Here is a 23,390-nt window from a genome sequence, read left to right as displayed (position 1 = left end):
GTATTATATTGTCCTGGTGAGGGGTCAGCCTCCGTGAGTAGAAAGAACAAGGTAATAGTAGATTTTGTGTGAAATTCTGGTGAATTTCCTGAGTTTTGCCTAGAACTGCAGGAAAGGTGCATTTTCAGTCAGGTTACACAAGTGGGGCTACCACAGTTTTATATAAAACGCTACCAAGATACCTTTTGTGAAAATGGTCACTTCAGCGCAGCTAAAAACACACAAATCCTCAAATAAATAAAATAAAATAACATTTAAAAATAAAGCTGATAATTTCAGAGACAACAAAAAAGTCCTACAAAATTTGGTTTCCTAATGAAATGGAAGAACGTGACAGCAGTCCTCAGCACTAATCTTCAATAAATACAATTTTGCCCCTTTAAGCTTTTCTAACCCTCCTGGCTCCAGGTGCTCAGCAGCCCATCAGGACACTTAGTTACTGAGTTGCTCCAGAGGAAAATTTAGAATTCTTCAGAAACAAACCCAGACCAGTTATTGAAAATAACTCTCCAGGCCAACAGTGTGTGGAGCAGACACCCAGCAGTGCCTCCAGTCTCCAGCCATGGGAGCTTCTGGCCATCCTAAACAAACATCAGCTATGGGCAGGGACATCACCCATGCCAGGGATGGCAGATGTCCACCTGAGTTCCTCAGGACTTCAGCAGTCTTCATTCAGAGGTGGAACTCGACACTGAGACACAGACTGCCATCACATCCCTTCTCTCGATTTTTAACTTTGCTTCTCGGTCATACTTTCTCCATAAATTGTCTTGTGATGAGTTTATAAAACCTCACCTCTTCAAATTTGCTCAGTAATCACTCAGAAACATCCCACTTTTGCAGTCAGGGATGCTTTTGTATAGACTTTTTGTATTTTCCATTCATCATACACCAAAAAAAAAAAAATAGAAAGCTTTAATTAATAAACCTCTGTTTAAGTTTAATACAAACCAAGATTTTTTCACAAAACCAAGATTTCTCTTACAGTGTGGAATTACATTTTGAAAGGCCTTCACAAACCATCTCAGAAAGACATTCCCCTGCTTGTCAAAGGGTTTGGAATCATGCACCATAAGCAGCAAGGCAATTTGCACTGGATATCAGAGATTTTGAAGACCACAACACACCTTTAGCTCATTTAATTTGATCAGCCACCCAAGGCAGTCTCCCACAGTCCCCATGTATTAAAGCTCATACTTCAGTCCAACCTAAAGTCTCCCAGAAAGTCATTCTGTCATGATCTGAGTAAGAAAATGTACAATCAACACACAGTTTCTCTACTCCAGTAGTGTCCAACTTTTAATTTTCCTGTCTTTAATTTGGAGCCGTTGGTTATTCACATGCCTTCTTCCACCAAATTAAAGGCCTGCTAACTGTCCCAGTAATATGCAAAATGGAGTAAAGCCCAATTTTGCAGTTCAGTCTGACAAAGATGACTTTTCCCTGTCCACCTCGAGCAGCTTCCAAGACCAGTGGAAAATCTCACTTATAATACAGCTACACCAATTTATACCAGTAAGAAACAGGACCCACACAGTCTCAGCAGTAGTTTTCAATAAGGGGCTAAAGGATAATGATTTCCAAGAGTACTTATTAATAAAATGCAAATTATAACAAAGCTGATGTCTAGCACTTACCTCACATTCCTTTTTCTCACCTATCCAGGCTATGTTCACAGTAATGAAATGAATGTTCATTCTCATATTTATGCTCTGCTCAGAATTTCTGTGCTTCCCTACACCTCTACTCAGCTGTATCTGAATGATGGCAACCAGATGAAGACAACATGATAAAAATAAATCAGAACAGTGCAGAAATGTTCCTTTGGGTTTGTTTTTTTAAGTCTACAAAATGAGTCCCTTCCCTTTGCTTCATCTCCAGTCACCACAGCTAATAAACTGTGCTCTCTCATAAGCAAAGTGATTTCTCTCAGTAGAGAAAGCAGACTATTTCTGCTTTAAAGAGCAAACATTTACACAATTCTCATGGCTCCTAGGATTCCTCACATCACAAGTTTCCTATTTAGAAATCTCCACCCACATACACAGCCCACCAGGCTGTGTCAGTGGAAGGGCTTAAAATACAGATTGCCTCCTCCTTTACACAGTCCTGCCCTAACCCTTGCACTCTTCTTAAGAGACAAAAGAAATCAGGATTGTTACTTAAATCACACAGCATGCAACAGACTGGAAAAAACCTAGGAATTTTAGCCTTTAAGAGGTGTTACAGATTTCCCGTAAAGGTGTGAGGTTTAACTGTGGATGCATCCCACAAGGAAAAGGGAAAGCACAGATAAATCTCTGCTTGGGCACTTTATAAAGAAAATTACAACCATAGCACAACCTGGAAATCAAACAGCAGTCTGAGGAAAGCAGCCTCATATCAGGACACCAGAAATATCAGGAAAATTCAACACAGGCTCTCCTCAAGTCCATTCTGCTGAGTGAGATTTATTTTCACTGCTATAAGAATATTTAACCCTCAGCAAACAGCAGCAGTCAGTATGTGCAGTAACAATTAAAACATCACCAATTACAAAGGAACTCCTAGTAAATGTAGGCTTTTTAGGCTGTACAGCAGCATCTCAGGGCAGATGCCTGAGCAATCCTCCTCTCGCTGACTGTGGGATGAGAACATTAAACACGAGACTGCTGCAAACATCAGTGTATTAAAACTGCCTGCTGCAACAGAAATGAGCAATTGCAAAGAGCCTTTGTCAAGCCATGTGGAGCACTTTCTAATACTCTACCTGCGTCAGAGGAGCTGACCTGCTTGCATTCCAGCAGGAGTTTGGAGCTGACTTCAAGTCGCACGCAGGAGTTAAGAGAATGAAGAGCCACGCTGGAGTTGTTTTACAAAAGCAGCCAACAGCGAGCTCTGCTTTTGTTAATATAATCATTATATGAAAAAGATGTCAAATGCTAGCTTTTATGCCAGCTGAAACTTCGTCTTGGGAAAAAGGCTCTTTGAAAGTTGCAATCACTCTGGCTGCCTTCAAACCAAGCATTTTAGACCAAAAGAATCATTTTAGCTTCTTTTTATTTTCCCCTTCACACAATGCCCAATTATTTCCTTGCTATAATATGATGGTTCCACCTCTCCATTTGCTGGAGGATGTCCACCCCACCCAGTACCCTCAGTTCTCACACACCCAACCAGTACCTCAACTTCCATCCAAACCCCTTCTTGAAATACCTTCCCAGACTCCCAGCAGGAATTTCCTCATCCACCATCCAGTGTCCAGGTCACACCAGCTTCTGAAATCCTCTCACTCTACAGACTCAATCCCTCCTCCTGCTCCCAGTAAGGTTCCTGCCTCACAAATTACTCCCCTGGACCAATCTTACATAGAAAGCCTTTAAGTCCAAACTCACCTAAAGCATTTTGATAATAGAAAAGCATCTAGGTGTGGATTATTTTATACCTAAGTGAAATGCACAGGGTGATACAGCCAGATGACCCCAAGCATAACTTATCTTTAAGCCAGTGTGACAATCAGAAGAAACAGCACAATCAGAATCCCCCGTGGCTCCTCCATTAATATGAGACTTTGCCTACAGCAGCCATGGAAAATTGCATCAAGGTTTGTATGGTATTTCATATCAGCTGTGGGAGTGATACTGAAGGTCACAGCAAAAGCACTGCATCTGCCTCAAGTTTTACTCAGAGCAGCAGAGGAAAAAGCAGCCATGAAGTTTGTCCAGAAAAGTTTAAAGAAAGCTGCAAGGGATGGAAGAGAATTCCAGAGGAGACTTTAAGCAAGGTGAGGTGTATATGGCAATAAACCCACAGCTCAAAAATCACTCACAGGCATAAGCACTCAGCTTCTCTCTCCTCCCTGTTAAATCACACTGCCCTCCCACAGATGAGAGCTCTGTGCCAGCCAGAGGAACAGGCTGGGATGAGTGGGGAGAGATTAACTGCAAACTGAGAAAGAGGAGGATGCTCAAGATAGCAAGCATCAGCTCTGCAGGGCAAACAGGGAAGAGAAACTGTGCTCAAAAAGCAGATTTAGAGAACTGGGTGGTGAATGTCTAGAGTCACTGGGGCTTGGGACTGCAAACAGATTTCCTAATGACAGAAGCAATGAGACACTTGGTTTTTATCCACACAAGCCTTGCTTCTGGGGTGATGAGTCCTCTTCCCCAGAGCCTCTGGCTTCCACAACCCTGAAAACTAGAATGTTCTCTGAGCTTCATTTCTCATTTATAAATCACAGTAATGATGTCATGTCTGGATCCTTGGGTCTTCCTGCAAGTAATACTTCAAATATTGTGAAAACTATGGAAATACCACTCATGTTACCACAAAGGATACCAAGACAGTCACAAGAGGTGGTTCTGGTCTTAGCATCTTCACCAGGAATTAAGTCATTTGGCACTAAGAATGAAACATCTCTTTCTTTTTCTTCTTCAAACTAAGAAAGTCACATAACTTCAAATCTGTGCCAAGAGAACAGTTCTCATAGGTTAGGAAAAAAATACGTAAATAACTAACAAATTTCACTGGTATCAGCCTAGACAGAACCAAGACCTGCCACTGCTTGCTCTGAGAGGTGGGACCTACAGGGACTCCTCATGGATACCACACATCTAAGAAAAATGAACATGCAATGCCCATTGAATCTCTTGACTGCTTTAAAACAGTTCTTCCAATTCAACCCAGAAGGGTCCTCGCACCCCATTTAAAACAACTCATGTGTGTCTTTACAGTAGATAATTCTTCTCTTTTAAGGAGGGAAGTAAATTAAACTCTGAACCCTAATCACATTAATAGCCCCACCTGACACTATAAATCACTGATGCAGAGTTTTGTTCATGCCCATAAATTACTGACACCATGTCCTCCTGCAGAAGATTCCTTCTCCTTAAAAGGGTATTAATATGTTTGCACCCAGTCTCCTTTTTAAACACACTGGCTCACACTGTCAGCATTCCCAGTGCTCTAGGCACCAATTTCAAATTTCATAATCAATGATATAATTTTCCTTCGTGGCAGTAATTTGATTACTTCTCTTGGGTGTAACAGGCATTTGTGGCTATTTCTTTCTGTCTTCATCTCAAATTCCTAATCTTCCTTCCTTCCCTCCTCCCCATAAAACCTGTGCAAAATTGATAAAATAACATCAATAAATCAAGGCTCTTGCATTTTCCCTGAAGTGACTGTATTCCAGATTTCTTCTCTGAAACACAAACAAGGACATAGTTCATCTAGTTCAACAGCATGACCAAAAGCGGTATAAAATGATGATGATGTTTTCTGGCAGTTATTGCCAGTTTAGTTAATATGACTGACTGCTTTTCCTGTGCAAGCTGTCTCTTCTAGATTACCCTATCTTTGAAATAATCACCACTAGCACCTAACATTTAGTAATAATTTACTCCACAGCAATCGGTATGACAGAGCCCACATCAGCTGAAAGAAAATTGCAACATTCAAGGAAAAAAAAAATTCACATTTGTTTCACAAGTTCAGAGTCCCTGCTGACCAACCTGTACACGGTATTGTTGAAGTACAGTACATTTAGAACTTTTCATACACAGCATCAAAGGAACAGAGTTCAAACTAAAGTTGCAACTTTCTTCCCACTAATTTCAGAAGTTTTAATGACAGAGAGAACAGGAGGCAAGAAATCTGTGTATTAATCAAGTTCTAAAACAAGCTGCAGAAAGATGCCTGCACATCCCTGAATCTGGCTGATTTCATCAATCACACAATTCCTAAGGACACTTGAAACCACTTCCATTTCCACAAACATCTGGAGAGACAAAGTGGAATACAGCTGATAGCCACTACTGCGTTTTCTTTCAGGGAAAGTGGGTTTTTTTCAAGGTTAAGTAACTGATTTCTCTCTTCCTCCACCCCCCATTAATACAAAGCCTTCCAGAGGCAGGCTGGGGATTATACACACATTCTCTTAGCCAGGGCTGAGTAAAACAGAACTTCTTTGATTTTTTCCCCATCACCCGTAATGTTTGGGTGAGATAAAATACTGCATGTGTGATATACAGATTTAGACTATGGAAGCTTAGTACAGGTGACCTAATTCAAAAGACAGATTTCCATGAAACAGATAATTCAGGGTTTTTTCTCCTAACTGTTTTTTTAAAGTACTTGAGTCAAGACATTTAAAAGTAACTTGTGACATCAGATTCCATAAAGTATTCTCTTCTCCCTTGAGGTATCCCAGAGCAACCCAATGTTTTTCTGCTGGGCAACCACACTGACATAAGAATTTCTATTAAACTTTTATCTGCAAACATGATGCAATGGTGCTCATTTACAACTGCACAAGAGAAAGTCCATGACTGAGACAAAAGTAAATAGACCACACAAGCAAAAGAATTTTCAACTTTCAGATGTTGAGTTAGGCCAACACCAACTGTCCAAACTGTCATATTTAATAATTATTAATTATTTATCCTATTGGAGAAGAACTTGTTAGTTTGATGGAACAATGAACATGAGGAACCCCCCCCATAAGTCAGACGCCATTTTTTTTCTCAGAAGAGTTGTTAATCTTTTCCAGGAGCCCAAATGCTCATATACATGAATTTTGAGAAGGCTCAAGCAGCAGAACATAACTGAACCAAAAACTTTTCTTTGAAAAGAGCAATGTACATTCCTGGAATGAATAATTCCTTCTTTTCTGTTCTATTAATTCCTTCTTCTTGACATTCATATTTCTATCATAAATCTGCTGCAATTTTCTTTTCCCACAAGATGAAACCTGTGCTAGTAGACAAGTTCATATTCACTGTGAATTACTGAAGCATCCATGTAGCTTTTTTTTTCCTGCAGATTATTTTCACAGAAATTCCTTTTAAGCAAGGTAGAAGCAAGTTCTTTTACAATGCCACAGCAGCAATTTGTTTTGCTCTTTTAGGTTCTATTTACTGAGCTAATAAAGACACTCATCAATTAAACATAAAAAGTGATTTTAAATTTAAAATTATAATTCTGAATTCAAGCTACATATATGAAGCTTACATGTTGCTTTTGCTCCCAGATGGAGCTGAAAAGAAATAGCAGACCTGACCTTCAAAGCTGCTTGGAGGAACTATGGTATCACATTTTGCTGCTCTTCAAAACCATCTATTTGTTCAGGGTCCCTTTCAGACTGAGAAGATATTACCATTTTTCCTAAGGCCAACGTGTTAAGGAATTAAAAAATAAAATAAGAAAATAATATCTGAAACAGTGGTTGGATAGATACTATTGCAAAAATCTATATCCCCACATCCCTATTGCCAGCGTCACAGTTTGTGGAACAGAGAACAATTCAGTATTTCAGAGGAAGCCAATAACCATCATGAGAGCTCCCATGGGTGACATTACTTAATGTGCAGTTTCATCTTCCAGAGGAAAAAGGAGCCTACAAGGAAAAACTATTTCCATAAACAAGGGTCTTAAAAGCCAAACAGAAAAAAGGTTTTGGGTAAGTTTCAAAATTCAGGCACTTCTGTCTTGCAATCCTGGTCATGTCCTTCCTCCCCTCAAAGCTGGGGTATAATTTAAAGCCAGTGAAAGCTCAATACTTTGGGAAATGCAGATCTTGAGGAGCACTATATCAAAAAGGGCCAATAGGAAGAAGGAATTTCTTTATTTCTGTATCAGACTCCCCGTGGCTCTGTCAAAGCAGCAGCAGCAACACTTATACACCTTCCAGAGCACATACCCCACAACACACCTCATGTGAGCGACTGCATCCCTGCCAGAACAAATGTTCAAGCAGTTTGTTACTCCTCATCCTCCTCTTTGATCATTTCAAAGCTTTGAACAGTAACAGACTGCTGAGGAGAGAGCTACCAGTGCCGACAGGGAGAGAGGATCTGCTGCAGCTGATATGCAGCACACAGAGGCAGCGTGCAAGGATCTCCAAGGGAGGGAAAGCAGAAGGAATTGCAGGCGTTTCATCCTACAAGGATCAACAAATCCCACAGACAGACTGCAATTGCATGAAATTGCTCTGCAAAAGGAAATATGAGAGGAACACAAGTTACCTGCAATTTCATAGTTCTCATTGAAATGCAACCTACATTTTTAGGAGGCTGAGGAAAAAGGGCATTATTTATGTCTATTTGGAGGACACGGGGAAAGCAAGAAGGGGAGGGAGGAAGATTCTCTTCTGCCAGCTTTGAGACCAGGCAAGTGGCTTAGCTAAATAAACAAGGTCTTTGAAAGTATACTGATAATATTTTAAAACTATAAGCAATATCTGCATTCCACTGGCAAAGCTATAAAACTTGCCTGGAGACTATACACGGTGCTCTAATCACACTGGCTCCTCAGAGCTGACCCATAAAAGCCAGAGCAAGTTACTGACACATGAACTAAAAATTTCTGACTGGCTTTTTGGTGAACAAGCCATGGATTTGTATTTGGAAGCTATTCCAAAACTGTTAAGAGTCATGTAGAATAAACAGCCTTTTGCTCCGCTGCCAACATACCAGCCCAAAAGCTCGACGAGGTGACTTCATACAGAAACAGAAAGGCTCTGTGTTTCTACCTACTAGAGCTTCACTAAATCCCCCTCTCTGACACAGAGGAGCTCGGTGCCAGGGAACAACAATGAATTCACAGGCCAAAGGCTCACAGCTGCTGCTTGGCTTTGAAATCCTTCCTTGATTTTACAGACTTAAATTGCAAAGGATGCCAGAGCCCAGTGCCCCTTGGAGGACCCCACTGATCACAAAGACCAGCCTGGAGACCTTCACTGCTCAACAGCTTCAGGTTCTGAAGCACTGCTTCCCACACATGTTGCCAGTGCAAGACCTGAGTCTCCAGAAGTCTCTTGTAGGTGCACACCTGCTGGGATTAGAAGGGTCAAGGTGCCTCCAAATGTTAATCAGGAAAATAGGAAGACAGGTCACTCCACAATCCACAAACACAGAATCATATGAACCACAGAACAGTCTGGGTTGGAAGGTACCATCAACATCATCACACCTGGCATGGCAGGGAAAATTTCTGCTGGACCAGGCTGCTCAAAGCCCCATCCAGCCTGGCCTTGAACACTACCTGGGTTGGGAAAACATGCTGTTTTTTTACTGGAAAGGAGACTAACTACAAAACTATCTCCTGTGTAAGCCTGCCCAGCAGTTCCTGGCAGCTCCCTGTGAAATGGAGCCAGCAGCTGTAAGGTGTCCCCTCTGCACCCAGGTTTCAGGACCAGGAAAACTTAGTTACCAAATGAAATGCTGTGAGCAAGCATGAGCAGCCTTTCAGCTGTGACAGGAAACCAGACACAGGGCAATTCTTGTCTTTATTCACACATCATAGACTCACTGCAGTGACTTCAAACACTTGCCTTTTTTCCTCTGCAATGCATACCATATCATTACCCCCTGAGAGGCCACTTTACACTTGGCCCTCCTGCCTCCTTTCTCCTACTTTGTTGTATAAAGTTACATGGAAAATAACACCTAAGTGGCTCCACATCCTGCAGGGAAGTAGCTTAAAACATCACTCAGTCTTTCTGAAAATTTTCATGCCACTGCAAACAAAAAAAAAAAAGTCAGTCATTATAGCTCAAACTTGACAGTTTCTTTTGGATTGAAAACCATAAATTAGGTAAAAATATTTATTTATTCAAACACATGGGTTTTCTTTCCACCAAAACACTTCTGACAGCTGCAAAGATGACAGTAACCTGTGATACCTTCTCTGCATCACCCTTGTGGCTGTCTTGTTATTTCTAGAAACCCAAAAGTCACCTCCTGAAAAAGCAAATCATTCTGTCCTAATTAGAAACTTCTGAAGACAAACTTCAATTGGGATGTACACTTCCCACACATTAAACACTAATTCAGAAAGCAGGAAGCCCTTCTGAGCATGTCCTTCACATGAGAGGTAGAAGACTTAAGAACACCAGGTTTAAAACCCAAGCTAAAACCTCTGCTGTTTAATAATGAAACACAGCAGTTGCATTGCAGCTTCTAGAGCTCTTCTAGTGATAAATAAAACCCTGACTGCAGCAAGACAGGTTTTGAGCAGCTTCCCCACAGTTGCCAAGTTTTATAGGACAGGAATTTACCCTCTCAGTGCAAATGTGGGGGTGATAAACTCTTTTTCCTCACCTGCAAGGAGGGGAATATAACTGCATTAAAGCCATCCCAGTCCCTTTCCAGGGCTGTCACTGTCTTCTAGGCCAGTGATCAACCACACAGTTTATGAACAATCAGGTCAAAATACCTCAAGGGTCACAGGTTCCCCGTGTTCATCTTTGTTGATGGAAAACAGGAGTATTAACTGGGCTGATTTAGCTTTTCTGCAGCAAACTCTCACTGCTTAAAAGCACCTCCCAGTCAAGGTCACTCCCAGCAATGCAGGTGCACTACTGCTGGACAAGCAGAAGTGCATGGAGAAGTGAGCACTTCAGAGCCTGTAACTCTCCTCTGATCCTCTAATGCTGCTCACAATGCTAATCTGATCATTTATTAGGGATGTCACAATTCTTCCTAGGCAAGGCAAAGACTACCAGCAGCCAAAACACTAATTTAAGGACTATTAATAACTTAATCTCCAAAGACAGTTAGTACTTTCATTTGTGGCAAAACTTCAGTTGCTTGGTAAACTTTCCTGCAAAAACAGAACTTGTCTGAAGTAGGCTAGCAACTACATATGACCCCATTTGAGCTCTAAATTACTGATGCAAATTTTTTCAGGGCAGATATCCAGTGATTCAATATCAACAATCTGACATTATTTTTGCCTGTGTGCTACCAAAAGCCAAAACACACTTTGGGACTTTTTGACAGCATGTGTGGTTTAGGCAGCCAAAGCACTGTGCCCTGAAACTAACAACAGTAGGAGTTACATCACATAAGTACAGTTTCCTAGAAACACTTGCACTCTCAATTTTCACCTACTTAAAGGGAAGCAACAAAGCTGTAAGTCTCACAATCAAGGTTCTGGTTTATCACATGGGGACAATTTATTTTTTACCTTCTGTACAAATCCCTAATAAGGTAACTCCAACATGTACTTTTATTTAATTAAACATAATCTCCTGGTAACAGAATATAAGACATCTTTAAAACATTCTGTGTTGCTTCTAGCAGTGTGCAGTTGGAGTTACACAAATTACTGCATTCCCCCCTTGCTGTTTTCTGATATGGTATAAATTGGCATAATTCTGCTGAGTCCTGTTGATTTACACCAAAGGGTGGCTGGTCCACATAGTTCCAAGCTTTCAAAACGAGGCATAAAAAAATATATTCGATATGCCCCACCTGAATAATATCAGAGACACCTACTGCCATTGCAATCTATCCCCTCCCAGTCCCCTCTCCCTGCTGCCAGTCATGCCCAGCACCAGAGAGGTCCCTTTGGGCACCTCAGCCCCATTTCACAAGAAGCACTAACTGCTTCATTAAGGGCTTTAATCACTTAAAAACTGCTAGAAGTAGCAAAGGGGAAAAGCACATAAGTTCCTCTCTTAAATGTAATTAAGGTGTGATGTTCCACTCTTGAACTGCACAGGTAGAACTCATTCAAGGCCCTCCTTGTCCTTATGCCTCAGAGCACTCCAGCTGAAAACTCTGTTGTTTACTCTTTAACTTTTAACTGAGAAGCCCTGAAATATAATCAATGCTCACTTTTGAAACCCTACAATTTTAATTACCATTTTCAGAAACCCTCTATCACATGTTTTATGTACAATCAATGCTGACCCATAAAGGGAAAGCACTCTCACATTTTGGTATACAAGAAGTTTGCTCTTTAAGAAGAAAACAATCAATTACTGATCATCTAACTGCCTCTGTGTGCATATCCATTGCTCTTCTGTTATTGCAAATTAGACATTATTATGTCCCAAGAAAGCAAAAATGCTATAAAACTCCACTTCTGATTTGTTCAGTATAAGATTTTATTTACATTGTTACTTAGGGGGGTAGATTTTTATTTTTTTTAAACCTACACAAAGCATTGTTCTCTGTGTAGCAGCTAAGGGGGCAAAAAAAAATTAAATCTTGCAACACCACAACTTGATCAATGTGTCTTGACACTGCTTCCTTCTAAATCATTCTTAATATGCTGAGATCTGAATGCATGTTGACACATGAAGATACAATTGTGTGAGAGTTGTCATGCATTGAAAGAAAACTCTTCATATATGTAACTCTGGTTTTAATATGCTGTAGCAGATTATGCCATAAGCAGCTTGTCATGCCCAGATTTTGTGCTTGAGTGTTACTTTTTATTTCATCTGAGGTGCAGGATCAATCTGCAGTCCTTTCAAAGAGGCATTACAAAGTATTTCTGAGAAAATTACTGGCTTTAAACACACAAGAATAATGCTTTCCTAATTAGCACCCATAAATAAGAGGCATAAAAAGCCCAGTGACAGACATTGAGAGAAAAGATGTGCCAGGACATCCATGTTCTTTAGTTTTAGTTCATCACAGATAGGTTGATAAAATGCTGAAGAAAAAGCCTACTTTAAATTTCTGTTCAAAATCATTAGTTGAATTTAAAAGTAATGTATTTGTACATAAATTGGTGTTATCAGGTACATCTCAGCCAACCTGCTGAAATCAGTATCATTTACACCTGCCACTCAGCAGCGATGAACTAATACATTCATATTTGGAAATAAAGACTTAAAAATAGTAAGCCAAACTTCTCATGCCCTCTTCAAAGGACCCAAAACTATACATCATATGCAGGCACTTGTATGGCAGCAGGCTAAAGAACAGCCATCCTGTGGTAACATGCAAACCAGAGATTTGCACAAAAATGGGCAGCTAGAACAGAAAGGATGTGTAAGTACACACAGGCTATGGAACACTAAACCGAGCACAAAATTTGCACAAATCTTATTACTTAAAACAATCAGGTCAGAGAACCCAGTGTATTCTCAGAAACAAGGCACAATTCATAGTAAATACTTCAATATTTTTTGCAGCTCAAATGATATCCAGCTGTGCTTGAAGTCTCATTACTCCCTATCCCTATAAAGTCAAGTACAGCTCAACCAGAGCAGGAGAAAAAGTCATTTCTCTTCAGAGGAGAAAAGAAAGAAGAAAAAGCAAAAGAGAGCTGAGCAAGCTTCCTCCTTTGAAGGAAGGTCACAAGTAAAGAGAAGGCAGCAATGGGGTCCTGGGCTGCCTGGTCAGCAGGCAGGCACCAGCTCCTGCCAGGAAAGCAGCAGAGCACTCCTGGAGCCACAGCAGCCTGGCTTGGCTCTGCAGGAATATTCCACTCTTTACCTTCTCCTCTTGCTCCAGCACTGAACCTTGCATGTTAATTCCAAGAATCCTCCTTATTTGATTTGATTTCTGATGCATTAAAGTCTATCGATTTTCAGTGACTATGAAAGGTCAAGTCAAAACAAAGCAGGAACATTTTGCAATGCACAGGCCTGTAAAGAAGAAAAAACTCCTGAGAGTAAGTGGTTCCTGTGCAGATTGAAGAGAAACTTCAGCCAGACAAATTTATGTCTAGTTACATGGATATAAACAGAGAGGAATTCCTTTGGCCAAAACTTCAAGCAATACTCTGTGGTCTTATCCTGTGTTTGTATTTGCATACTCAGGAGACAAATTTTAATCTCAAAACCTCAGATGTTATTAGTATTTGTTTAAAGGCCAGGAAAGGATGCTCTCATCTTTCATTGTGACCTCCTGTTCAATACAGACCAGAAGATGGAAGTCAAAACCTTTGTCACCCATCTCAGAGTGGAATGGGGATGAAAAGTGATCCCATTCCATACTCAGGGCATCCCAGGTCAAAACAGGCAATGGCAGGGAAATGAGAAGCAAGTAGCTGCCTGATTTTTAATATCTGTGATATGAAACATTAATCCTTTCATATAAGCTAATTTATGGAACAGTTACATTTTCTTTTTCCAAACTTTCTCATTCCACTCAAACCTACCCACAATGAAAAATGATGTTGTGATTAGAGGCATGCTTAATTACTTTCCAGCAATAAAATTTTATTAACCAAATCTTTATCCTAGCCTGTATATTTTCTTATTTATTTTTATATATTCATAAATATTCAAAGCCATTAAGATGATTATTAATTGCAGCAGAATGCAATTAGGTGGCTTTCCACAATAGCAGTCTTTAAAAGTGCAATGTGTATTCACTGTTTTTCCAGCACCTGGCTTCAATTATTTAGCTCTTTGAGGATCTCTGTTATCATGATATAATGAATGTTCTCCTTAAATAGCAACGCTACCTGACTGATCTATTACTACATTAAGCTCAGCTGTGTAGTGAGTTGTGTCATATAATGAAACCTTCACAAAACTGATTACCTGCAGAGCTTCACATTGTTCAAAATGTTACCAAGTCACATTCTCTTTCTGGCCACAAAGTTGTCATCTTTTCCTTCCCTCAAATAATTCCTCTTTAATCTTTTCACAGACTTTTACACCTGTGCTGCGTCATTTCCAAACAAATATTTTAAAAGGTGCTGATCAACCACTCCCATGCACACTGGATGAGAAACGGTGTGCTGGCCATTTATAACATTATGGACAGTGCACACTATAAAACACACAAAATCTCGTTAGCAGACTGCCTTTTCAGGAGTTACTCCTCCAGAAAGGAAAACTCTTTTTGAAGGTCAGCAGCCTGACCTCACTGATGTTTACAGCACTGGCTTCCCCAGCAGCCACTTAAGGGAAGCTTTCAGCATCTCGCCTCTCTAAGTGGTGGCAGCCCTCATAAAGGGCAGGATATTGTTACAGCTTGCAAGAGCTCACATTAACTTTTAGCCTAAGTGGTAAATTTTACCTCCAAAATGATCATTTGCTTTTGAAAGCATGCGCTTAAATCATTGTAGCTTCACCTGACCTTGCTCCCATTCCGTGCTCCTCTCTGTCACACACCCCCTCAGGTGTGTTATGTGTAGTAAATATAATTTGTGCCATTCCTTATATGAAATATGTAATATTGGATACTTGTTAGATTATACCTGTTTGTATTAGTTCCTCCCCCCTCTACAGGCAAGACTGGGTGTATATTGGAAACTAATTTACAAGTAAAAGGATGTGGCTTGCCAGATGGGCCATGGCTGGACTCCAGGTGCTGACCATCAAGAATCCAGGTGTTGATCCATCGGTGCTGATCATTGCATGAATGGCCCGAGATGGATCTCATGGAAATCCTCAGACAGATCCATGTGACTTACTCCGGACACTGAATTATTCCTCCTCATCACCAAAAAAAGAAAATCTTATTAACCTATAGACTCTGAATAGAAGAAAAGACTGATTGCTGAAATCTTGGCCTCAGGCGGAATTTTCCCTATAAAAACCACCTGGGCCAGGATGGAGGTGTGAGCATAGAGGAAAACCTCTCCTGAGGCTGACTCCTTGTTGCACACCCAGGGCCGATTCCTGGGCTCGGCTCTGTCTTTTTCCGTAGCTGGCTAGATAGAATTTGACCGCTAATAAAATTATTTTTTTTATTTTTAATCTGGCTGAATAAATTCTCATTTATAAGAGGTGTCAGTGCCCACCCCTCTCTTACACGCCTATTGCAAGAATTGAAATGCTAATTTAGGAACATTTCACCCAATTATATTGTTGTTCTCCTTGTTCAGCTTGCTAACGGAGGAGCAAAACTCAGGGTGATGAGGAAAGCCAAAGCAGAGTTCCAGGGCAGCAGAGAGGCTCTGAAGGGAACTGGAGGGGGATGTCTCCCAGGAGGGGATGCAGGGCAGGCAGCTCCAGCTCTGTGCAAAGCCAGCAGCAGCGAGGCACAGGCACTCAGCCTGCACCATTCCCACAGCGTGACTGCCTGGGAGACATGAAATGTGGCAGGTGCTCCTGGAAATCTCCTCAAGTCTCCCTTGCGATTTGGCAGTTTCATTGGTTTCTGCTCTGGCAACAGCAGAGCCAGCTGAAGGCACACCTGGGCTCTGGGGAGCATTGGACTTCAAAAATTTACAGCATCAGGGGTGGTGCTGCTGCCTGCATGCAAAACACAGCTTGTGTTTCTTACAAAAATTCTCAGACATTTTTCAGCCTCTGCTGTGCAAAAAGCCCTTCTAAGCAGCTCACCTACCACCGATTTTCCCTCTGCGAAAAACTGAGATGTTCCTAAAATAGTACCATGTTATACTGCAGTGCTATCCAACTTGGATCCTGTAATCCCCTCCAAGAGAGGGGACCCTGGCACTGGTGCTTGCAGCCCACTGACAGCACAGGAGGCACCCACAGAGCTGCGATTTCAGGAGGAAGGATTTAAAGAGGTGATTTGGGGAGCCCTGTACATGTACAGCAGTAGAAGGGACTTGTGGTGCTTCACTCTAAATTGAGATGTAAATATGGTTTTTTCCTTGTTTTTCAGTCAAAATATACTGATGCACTACCTCACCTGAGACTGTAATTTTAGGGCTGTATATAACTTTATAAAAAAAAAAAAATCACATTCCAGTTAGCTTTTCTCTTACTAATGCTCCTTGCATTATTCAAGAAGAAAAGAGATTACAAAAATCAAACAAAAAGAAACCCTTGCAGAAATCTAAACAAAAAAAGAATAATAAAAATAAATTAATAGTCCTAGCTGCTTGCCCTAAACGTTTATTTACTCACGTGCCTCTTGTATGGGACAAATACCTGTTCCACAGAAAACAGCCTTCAGGAGGGGGAAAAGGCATTCCAGCCATTATTGTATCAAGATGGAGATCATCCAGTCAAAATGCAAGACATGAATAAATGTAGTGATTAGCTAAAAGGAGGCAAGTGAATTAGTAGATAGCATTCCAACTCTAACAACTATTCTTTGCTGCATAGTACAAGACACCAAATTTACTTTCTAACTTGATTTATAACTTCAGAACTAATGCAGCAATTAGCTACAAATTGACAAGTGTGTCTTACTAGCAGCCAAGATTTTAATTTTAAAAAAACCCAGTAACCTTAACACAAAGCTTTCAAAGTACTTTAGGAAATAAGCATCTAGTAAGAGGTTAAGATTGTTAAATTTTTTTGCATTGGCATATGAAATTTTAACACATTAGAAAAGAACTAAGATGAAACAGAATGCTTTAATCAAATCCTGGTGACATCATTTTTGCTGAAACAATTTGGAAAATCAGAGAGATTAATGCTGAGATCCATTAGTAAGATAGCAAGTGAATGTAAACATACTTTCTGCAATTTCTGCTGATTCAATTTTGAAAACCTACAAGATTAAAGCTAAGACCTACTTATAAGATGGCAAGTGAGCACAAAGTTATTACTCTTCAAATCACAGAACTTTTATATGACAATAATCAATGAGAAATCACATTAAAGCTGCCTTTCACATTCATCCAATTATTTGGTAAAGATGCTAACAAAATTCACTCCCTCCTGTTACAATAATATGAAACAAATATAAAATTACCCAGATCACAAAAAAAAAAAAAAAAAAAACCCATGTTCCAAGATACCAGTCAAAACTCAGAATCAAACTTGCAATGCAATTCAACAAAGTATTATTAAATTAGGCCCAACTGTGGAAAAAGAGACTAGGTCCCTAGTGCTGCTGTTCCACACCCTGGCAGGCCAGGATGCTGCTGGGAAATCAGCCAGGCTGATTACTGTTATAAGAAATCTTTTATTTGGCTCTTCAAACTGCTGATGTCAGCTCCTTCCACTCTTAAAAGAACCCGTGTTAGACTACAAATAAGAGAACAAACGGAAGGATTACAGGGAGGAATTAAAGAGAAACAAAACTATTAGTCTAGTAGGAGTCCACACAAATTTTTCAGTAGGGCAGTTAAGTATATCAGGCGATACAGAGTAAGAGAAACTGGGGACCCTTCTTTGGGATCATCAGCAGAGGGTGGGAATGGGCCACTGAGACCTCAAATTCAGCTTTTCCCCCTCCCACCAGGCACAGCCAGCAGTGCAATAATCCCTAATCCAGACCCCAAAGCTCCACACAACTCCTGCTTCCCCTTTGCCTTGCTGCAGAGCAAAAACCCAAATATACAGCAGTGGGTAGCCTGAACAGCCAGGTATAAATCACCAGGAAAGATACACCACCTAACAGCTAGGGTAAAAATGGGTAAAAATGTGATCCTGCCTTCCCAGCAAGCGAAAGCAAGCAGCTGCTTCGGGCCCCAGAGCAGCAATCAGACCCTCACTGCTGGAGCCCAAAGCTTACAGCAGTGCTGAGCAGCCTTCCCTGCCCAGGGACCCTCCTGCCTGCCTCAGACCACAGCAGAAATCTGCAACACGAGCATATTCTGCAGTTTATAAAGCCTCTGATAATTCCACAGCTCCCTGCCCTCCAGCCTGAGATTGCGGATTTAATTTTTCTCTGATTCTAACAGCGCCGAATTAAGACACAGGTTCTGGCTGGCAGCCTTGAGTGACCTTTTTAAAGGCCTGAAATATATTTAAACTCAAAGTCCCTGGCAAAGGAGGCCTGGCAGGCTGCTTTTACATGACCAAACAGGGCTTGGCCACAGCAACACCCCCACAGACCAGATAGGATGAAAAGGGCAAGGCTCTCAAAATATGACTGACTTTGAAATTCAGATGACAGGGCTTCTGTACACAGGGTATTCGACAGTTCTGTAACACAGCAGCTCTGGTCACCCCTTGAAAAAAATTCAAAGTTTCCATAAAGACAAGCTTTTCCAATTCTGCATTCATAACTTTGCTAAAGGGGTCCATGGGTTCCAGAGCCTTTAGAGGGAGCGGGCAGATTGAAGCAAACCCATCAACTCCTGCAGCTCAGAGAGACCAAACTGAGCTTTCTCCTCCTTTTTTACATTAAAAGTGCATAATTAAATAGAATGAATCAAATCCAGCCATGAAGCAAACAGAATTCAGAACATACAGCTGAGCACAAAATAATTAGTTATAAAAAGTCAGGTCCTCAGAAAAATAACATAACTGGATTAGGAAACTTTATTAAAAGTCAAGAGGGGGAAGGGTTGATGTGATGATTTAAATATTATTACGCAAGTTAAACTTGAAAACCCTGCAGCATGTAGCAGAGACCAGCACGGGTGTCCCAAGGCAGCTCTGTGCCTGTCACACCCCACATGGCACTGCCCCTCTGCTCCCCTGCTACAAATTCACAGTCATTTAAGGACATCAAATATTCAGGGGAATGTAAAACATCCAAGTGAATCACTACCCTATGCAGAACGCCCCCAGGGATTTCTCATCTTCTGACTGACAGTTTAAGCCACGGAGGAAGATGAAGGCGGCCAACAAAAGGGCCAAGGAAGATGTGGGCAGTTGTGGAAAGGAGCACGGTGTCCTGAGCAGGTTTGGAGTTGCTTGGACCTTCTCTCCAAACACAGAGCAGGGAGTGGGACAGTCCCTGCAGCAGGGACTGCTCCAAACACCTTCATCTGCCCAGCTTTGGATGGAGCAATTGCACCCAGCCACAGGCAGAATTAGCACAGCTCTTTCACAGATCAAGGCACCCTGGAGCTCAATTGGAAAACTACAATAAAATAAAACAGGACCTTTGTTTACCTCGAGCCCAACACCTTCGTTTTTACTGTGAGATCTTCCACTTTACCAATACAAATTTGAGAGCTGAGAAAACCCTAAAACAAACCTGCAAGGAAACCACTTAAAAATCATCACACACCAATAACAGAATGAGTTGAATTCCATGTCAGGAAGAGATGAAAAAGGGCAAATAGAATGGGAATCTCCTGTTTCACACCAGCTTGTGAAATGCCCAGCTGTGTTAGAGAGCGGGGACTGTGCAGGGTATCTACTGCCACTATGATTTCCTGAATTAAAACCCAGCACTTACAGGATCACACTGGTTTGGTTATCTTTTAATTCACTGTGTTTTTAAATCACCTCTAAGTCACAACATTATCACTTCAAAGCACAAACCTTAGTTATTTAACACCCTACAGCAGCACCTCGTGCACACTGTACACATGTACCTGGTCCCTTGAGCGCTTCCCACCATAAATAAAGTTATTAGAGCAGCTCTTCACTCACAGCTCAGGGCCACACTGCACCAAGCCCTGGACAAACAAGCAGAATAGCCTCTGTCCTGGGCACCTCATTCATCTGCTCCTGTTCTCATTTATCTCACTTCAACAAGGCAAAACCAGCAGTTCCTATTCCTGTGTCTGCTGCAACACTGAACATGACATTATAGTTAACAACAGCTTTAACTCATTTTGTCTAATTTGAAATCTCAGGTTAAAAAAAAAATATAAGTTTTCAGTAACTTTTTCTTTCAGAAAGTTTCCAATTTAGTGAGATCCATTTAAAAAACAGAGACATAAGGCCTAAAGGGCATGGACTGAAAAAAAAAAAATTAATACATAGAGGCTGTAAGGGAATCATATGACAAATGTAACTAAAGCCAGACCACTGAATGAGTAGAAATCACCCAGCAAAAAAGATTGTGTAAGGGTAAAAATGAAGTGTGATAGTCCTGTCACCTTTGGGGCTTCAAGGGATGAGTAATGAAAAGTCCTGGATTAGAGCTCATAGAAAACAGGGCTGAGAGGAATCTCCAGAGGTTATCTGGTCCATCTCCATGCCCCACAGCAGGAGCAGCTCTACAGATATCATTCCTGACAGATGTTTTTCTAACATCTTAAAGACCTGCAAGGATGGAGTTGCTACAACCCCCATAAGCAACCTAATGGTATATTTAATCCTAGAAAGTTTTTGTCACGAAAGTAAATCTCACTTGCTACAATTGAAGCCCATCCTTTCTCACCTCATCTCCTATGGACAAAGAGTGTTTTCCCTTCCCTGTACAGCAGGAGAAAAAGGCAGGAATGTTGTGACAGACTCAACCGCCAGGTTCTAATTTTTGCTACTGCCTTCCCTCTACTCTATTTGGTTGTTAATCTGATTTTTTTGATGGCATATTAAAAATAACATGTGGAACAGAATAGAAACTTTAACTCATCTGTCCTGTTCCAAACAGTCACTCGTGCACACAGGAGGACATGGACCTGCTGGGGTCAGTCCAGAGGAGGCCACGAAGATGCTCACAGGGCTGGAGCACCTCTGCTGTGAAAACAGCCTGAGAGAGTTGAGGTTTTCAGCCTGGAGAAGAGAAAGCTCTGGGGAGACCTTTAAGCCCCTTCCAGTGCCTAAAGGGATTCAGAGAGCTGGAGGGAGACCTTAGAAAAGGGCAAATAGTATGGAACAAGGTGTAATGGCTTGTAAAGGAGGACAGCTTTAGCTGAAAAGGAAGTAATCCTTCCATGTGAGGGTTCACAGGCACTGGCACAGCGTGCCCAGGGAAGCTGTGGCTGCCCCAGCTCTGGAAGGGTCCAAGGCCAGGTTGGAGAGGGCTTGGAGCAACCTGGGATAGTGGGAGGTGCCCTGCCCATGGCATGGGAGTTGGAATAAGATGACCTTTAAGATCCAATTCAGCCCAAACCATTTTCTGGTTCTATGTGGATACTCTCTTCTCTGTAAAGATGAAGGGAGCATCATAATTCTTCCTCCCATGAGCACAGAGCTGGTAATTCTGTGAGGATATGGAGTGCAGCAATTCTCAGCTCTCTGACCCTTTCCTCTTCAAGTCACAGGCTCTTGCCAGTAGACAACACTAAAAAATGGGAAGGGGGAGAAACAAACAAAAGAGAGAAGCATGTTGACCATGTTTTCAAGGCACAAGTCTCTAGGTAACTCCAGGAAAAAAAAGCCAAGTTCTCCAGTCAACTGAAAGCTGTGGGCTTGATGCAGATACTGCCTGGGAAATGACAGTAGACTGTGTTACACAGGATCTCTCATCTGACCTGCAATATTAGGGCATTAAGTATGAGTCAAGCAGGCTTTTGAGAGCAAGAAAGCAGGAGCTGGTAAAAGATATATTTTCTTAATAAACACAAAATTATAAGCCAGTACTTTCTGGATATTTATACAAGGCAGTAAAACCACAGGAATGAAAGCTGTGGGGGTCTTTATATTTACTTGGTAAGCTTTCTTTGTGCACTCAAATCCAAAGCTTCACATCTTCAGGCTGTTCTCCCCAAATATGTGGGCAAGCATTTTTTCTAGGATGACAGCTCAGATCTTTGCTTTATCACACCACTCTGACAGCTAAGGTATTTCTAAAAAACACTAAATATCTTGGAATTCATAACATCAGTATGATGTTCTCCAACAGGAGAATTCCTGAGGGTATCTCTGACTCAAACAGCACTTTTTTTGTTTATTAATCCAATGACCTGCTCTGTTTCCTAATGCCAATTAAATATCCAAGAAAAGAGATGAAGGAGGGATGTAAAAGTTGTTCCACTTCCCTTATGCCTTCCAGCCAAAAGCTTGTCCCCTTTTCTGAGCCTTTTATAGTCTAGGCAGGTCTCACCAGCATCACCAGCCAAGGGAGAGCTCTTGCCTAAGGAACTGTCTGCCTAAACTCCTCAATTTATTAGAGCTTACACACATCAGGGAGCAAAGAGGTGCAGTCAGCAAAGGTAAGTTGCAGAAGAAAGAAAATAAAAACCATTCATTATACACACAAGCCTTGACTGCAGAATTGAAAGTTATGCAAAACAAAGGGCCCTGATCAATCACTAATTATACCATGTATCTCTTAAAAGCCATACATTCACTTTACCCACCTCAAAGTCACAGCCAAGATGATGTGGTCACTCAATCTCACAGCTTCAAAGCACACAGTAACATGTTTTCCCCCCTTCTGGATCAGTTCCTTTCTCTGATCTCTTTAGGTACATTGACTTATTGCAATTAGGAATACACATTTAGCAGAATGGAAATTAATGGACCTACATAAAAGGAGTGGCTGGCTCTCTAAGCAATCCCAATGCCAAACTCCTTAGTAAGGAAAAATTTCCATCCAAAGTAATGGGAATACAAAACACTTTAGTCTTGGCTCTTTGGGATTGATCTTTAGAATAAAGCTGCTTCTATTTCAGTACCAAATCAAATAGCCAGACTTTGCTAAGTGGTAACTCTACTTTTGTGCTCACCAGGTGCTAAGCCCTGACAAAAAATGTGAAAGAAAGTGGGTTTAAATGTGATGCCATACCTGTGGTGTTCAATGACTGATCTTGAGTCTTCTGGGGACAAAAAGGGGAGGAAGGAAACAAAAACCTAACTGTACTTGTAGTCTACTTTCCTTGCTTTAAAGTGGACTTCTTTCACCCCTCCAAATATTAGACCTGTCCCACTGTTCCAGCTAAGAAAAAGAGATCAAATGCCATTGCCATGAAGACATTGATGGGAACTTGGATCCCACTCATCAAAATTTTAACAGGATCTTGACATGCTCAAAATTAGATGTTGTTTTAAAAATAATTTTAAAACCCCAAAACACAAGACTCCTGCCACGTTGTCTGAGCTCTTTTCAGTCAAGACTTGCCTTTGAGTCAAATGTGTCTCTTAATTAACAACTAGTCTTTCGAAAATTAACAAAGGATAGCAGTACTAAAGGCTATGGAGCCTACAAAGAGAAACA

At 41.1% G+C, this 23,390-nt stretch overlaps 1 protein-coding gene across 7 annotated transcripts in view; it reads right to left on the bottom strand.

Moving 5' to 3' along the window:
* The window catches only part of SGCD (sarcoglycan delta), a 316,371-nt gene that overhangs the window by 250,889 nt on the left and 42,092 nt on the right, over window positions 1-23,390 (bottom strand). The window lies entirely within an intron of this gene.

Source organism: Lonchura striata, chromosome 13 (genome assembly GCF_050655825.1).
Source record: "Lonchura striata isolate lonStrDom1 chromosome 13, ASM5065582v1, whole genome shotgun sequence".
Lineage (NCBI taxonomy): Eukaryota > Metazoa > Chordata > Aves > Passeriformes > Estrildidae > Lonchura > Lonchura striata.
This window is presented reverse-complemented; position numbering and strand designations above follow the sequence as displayed.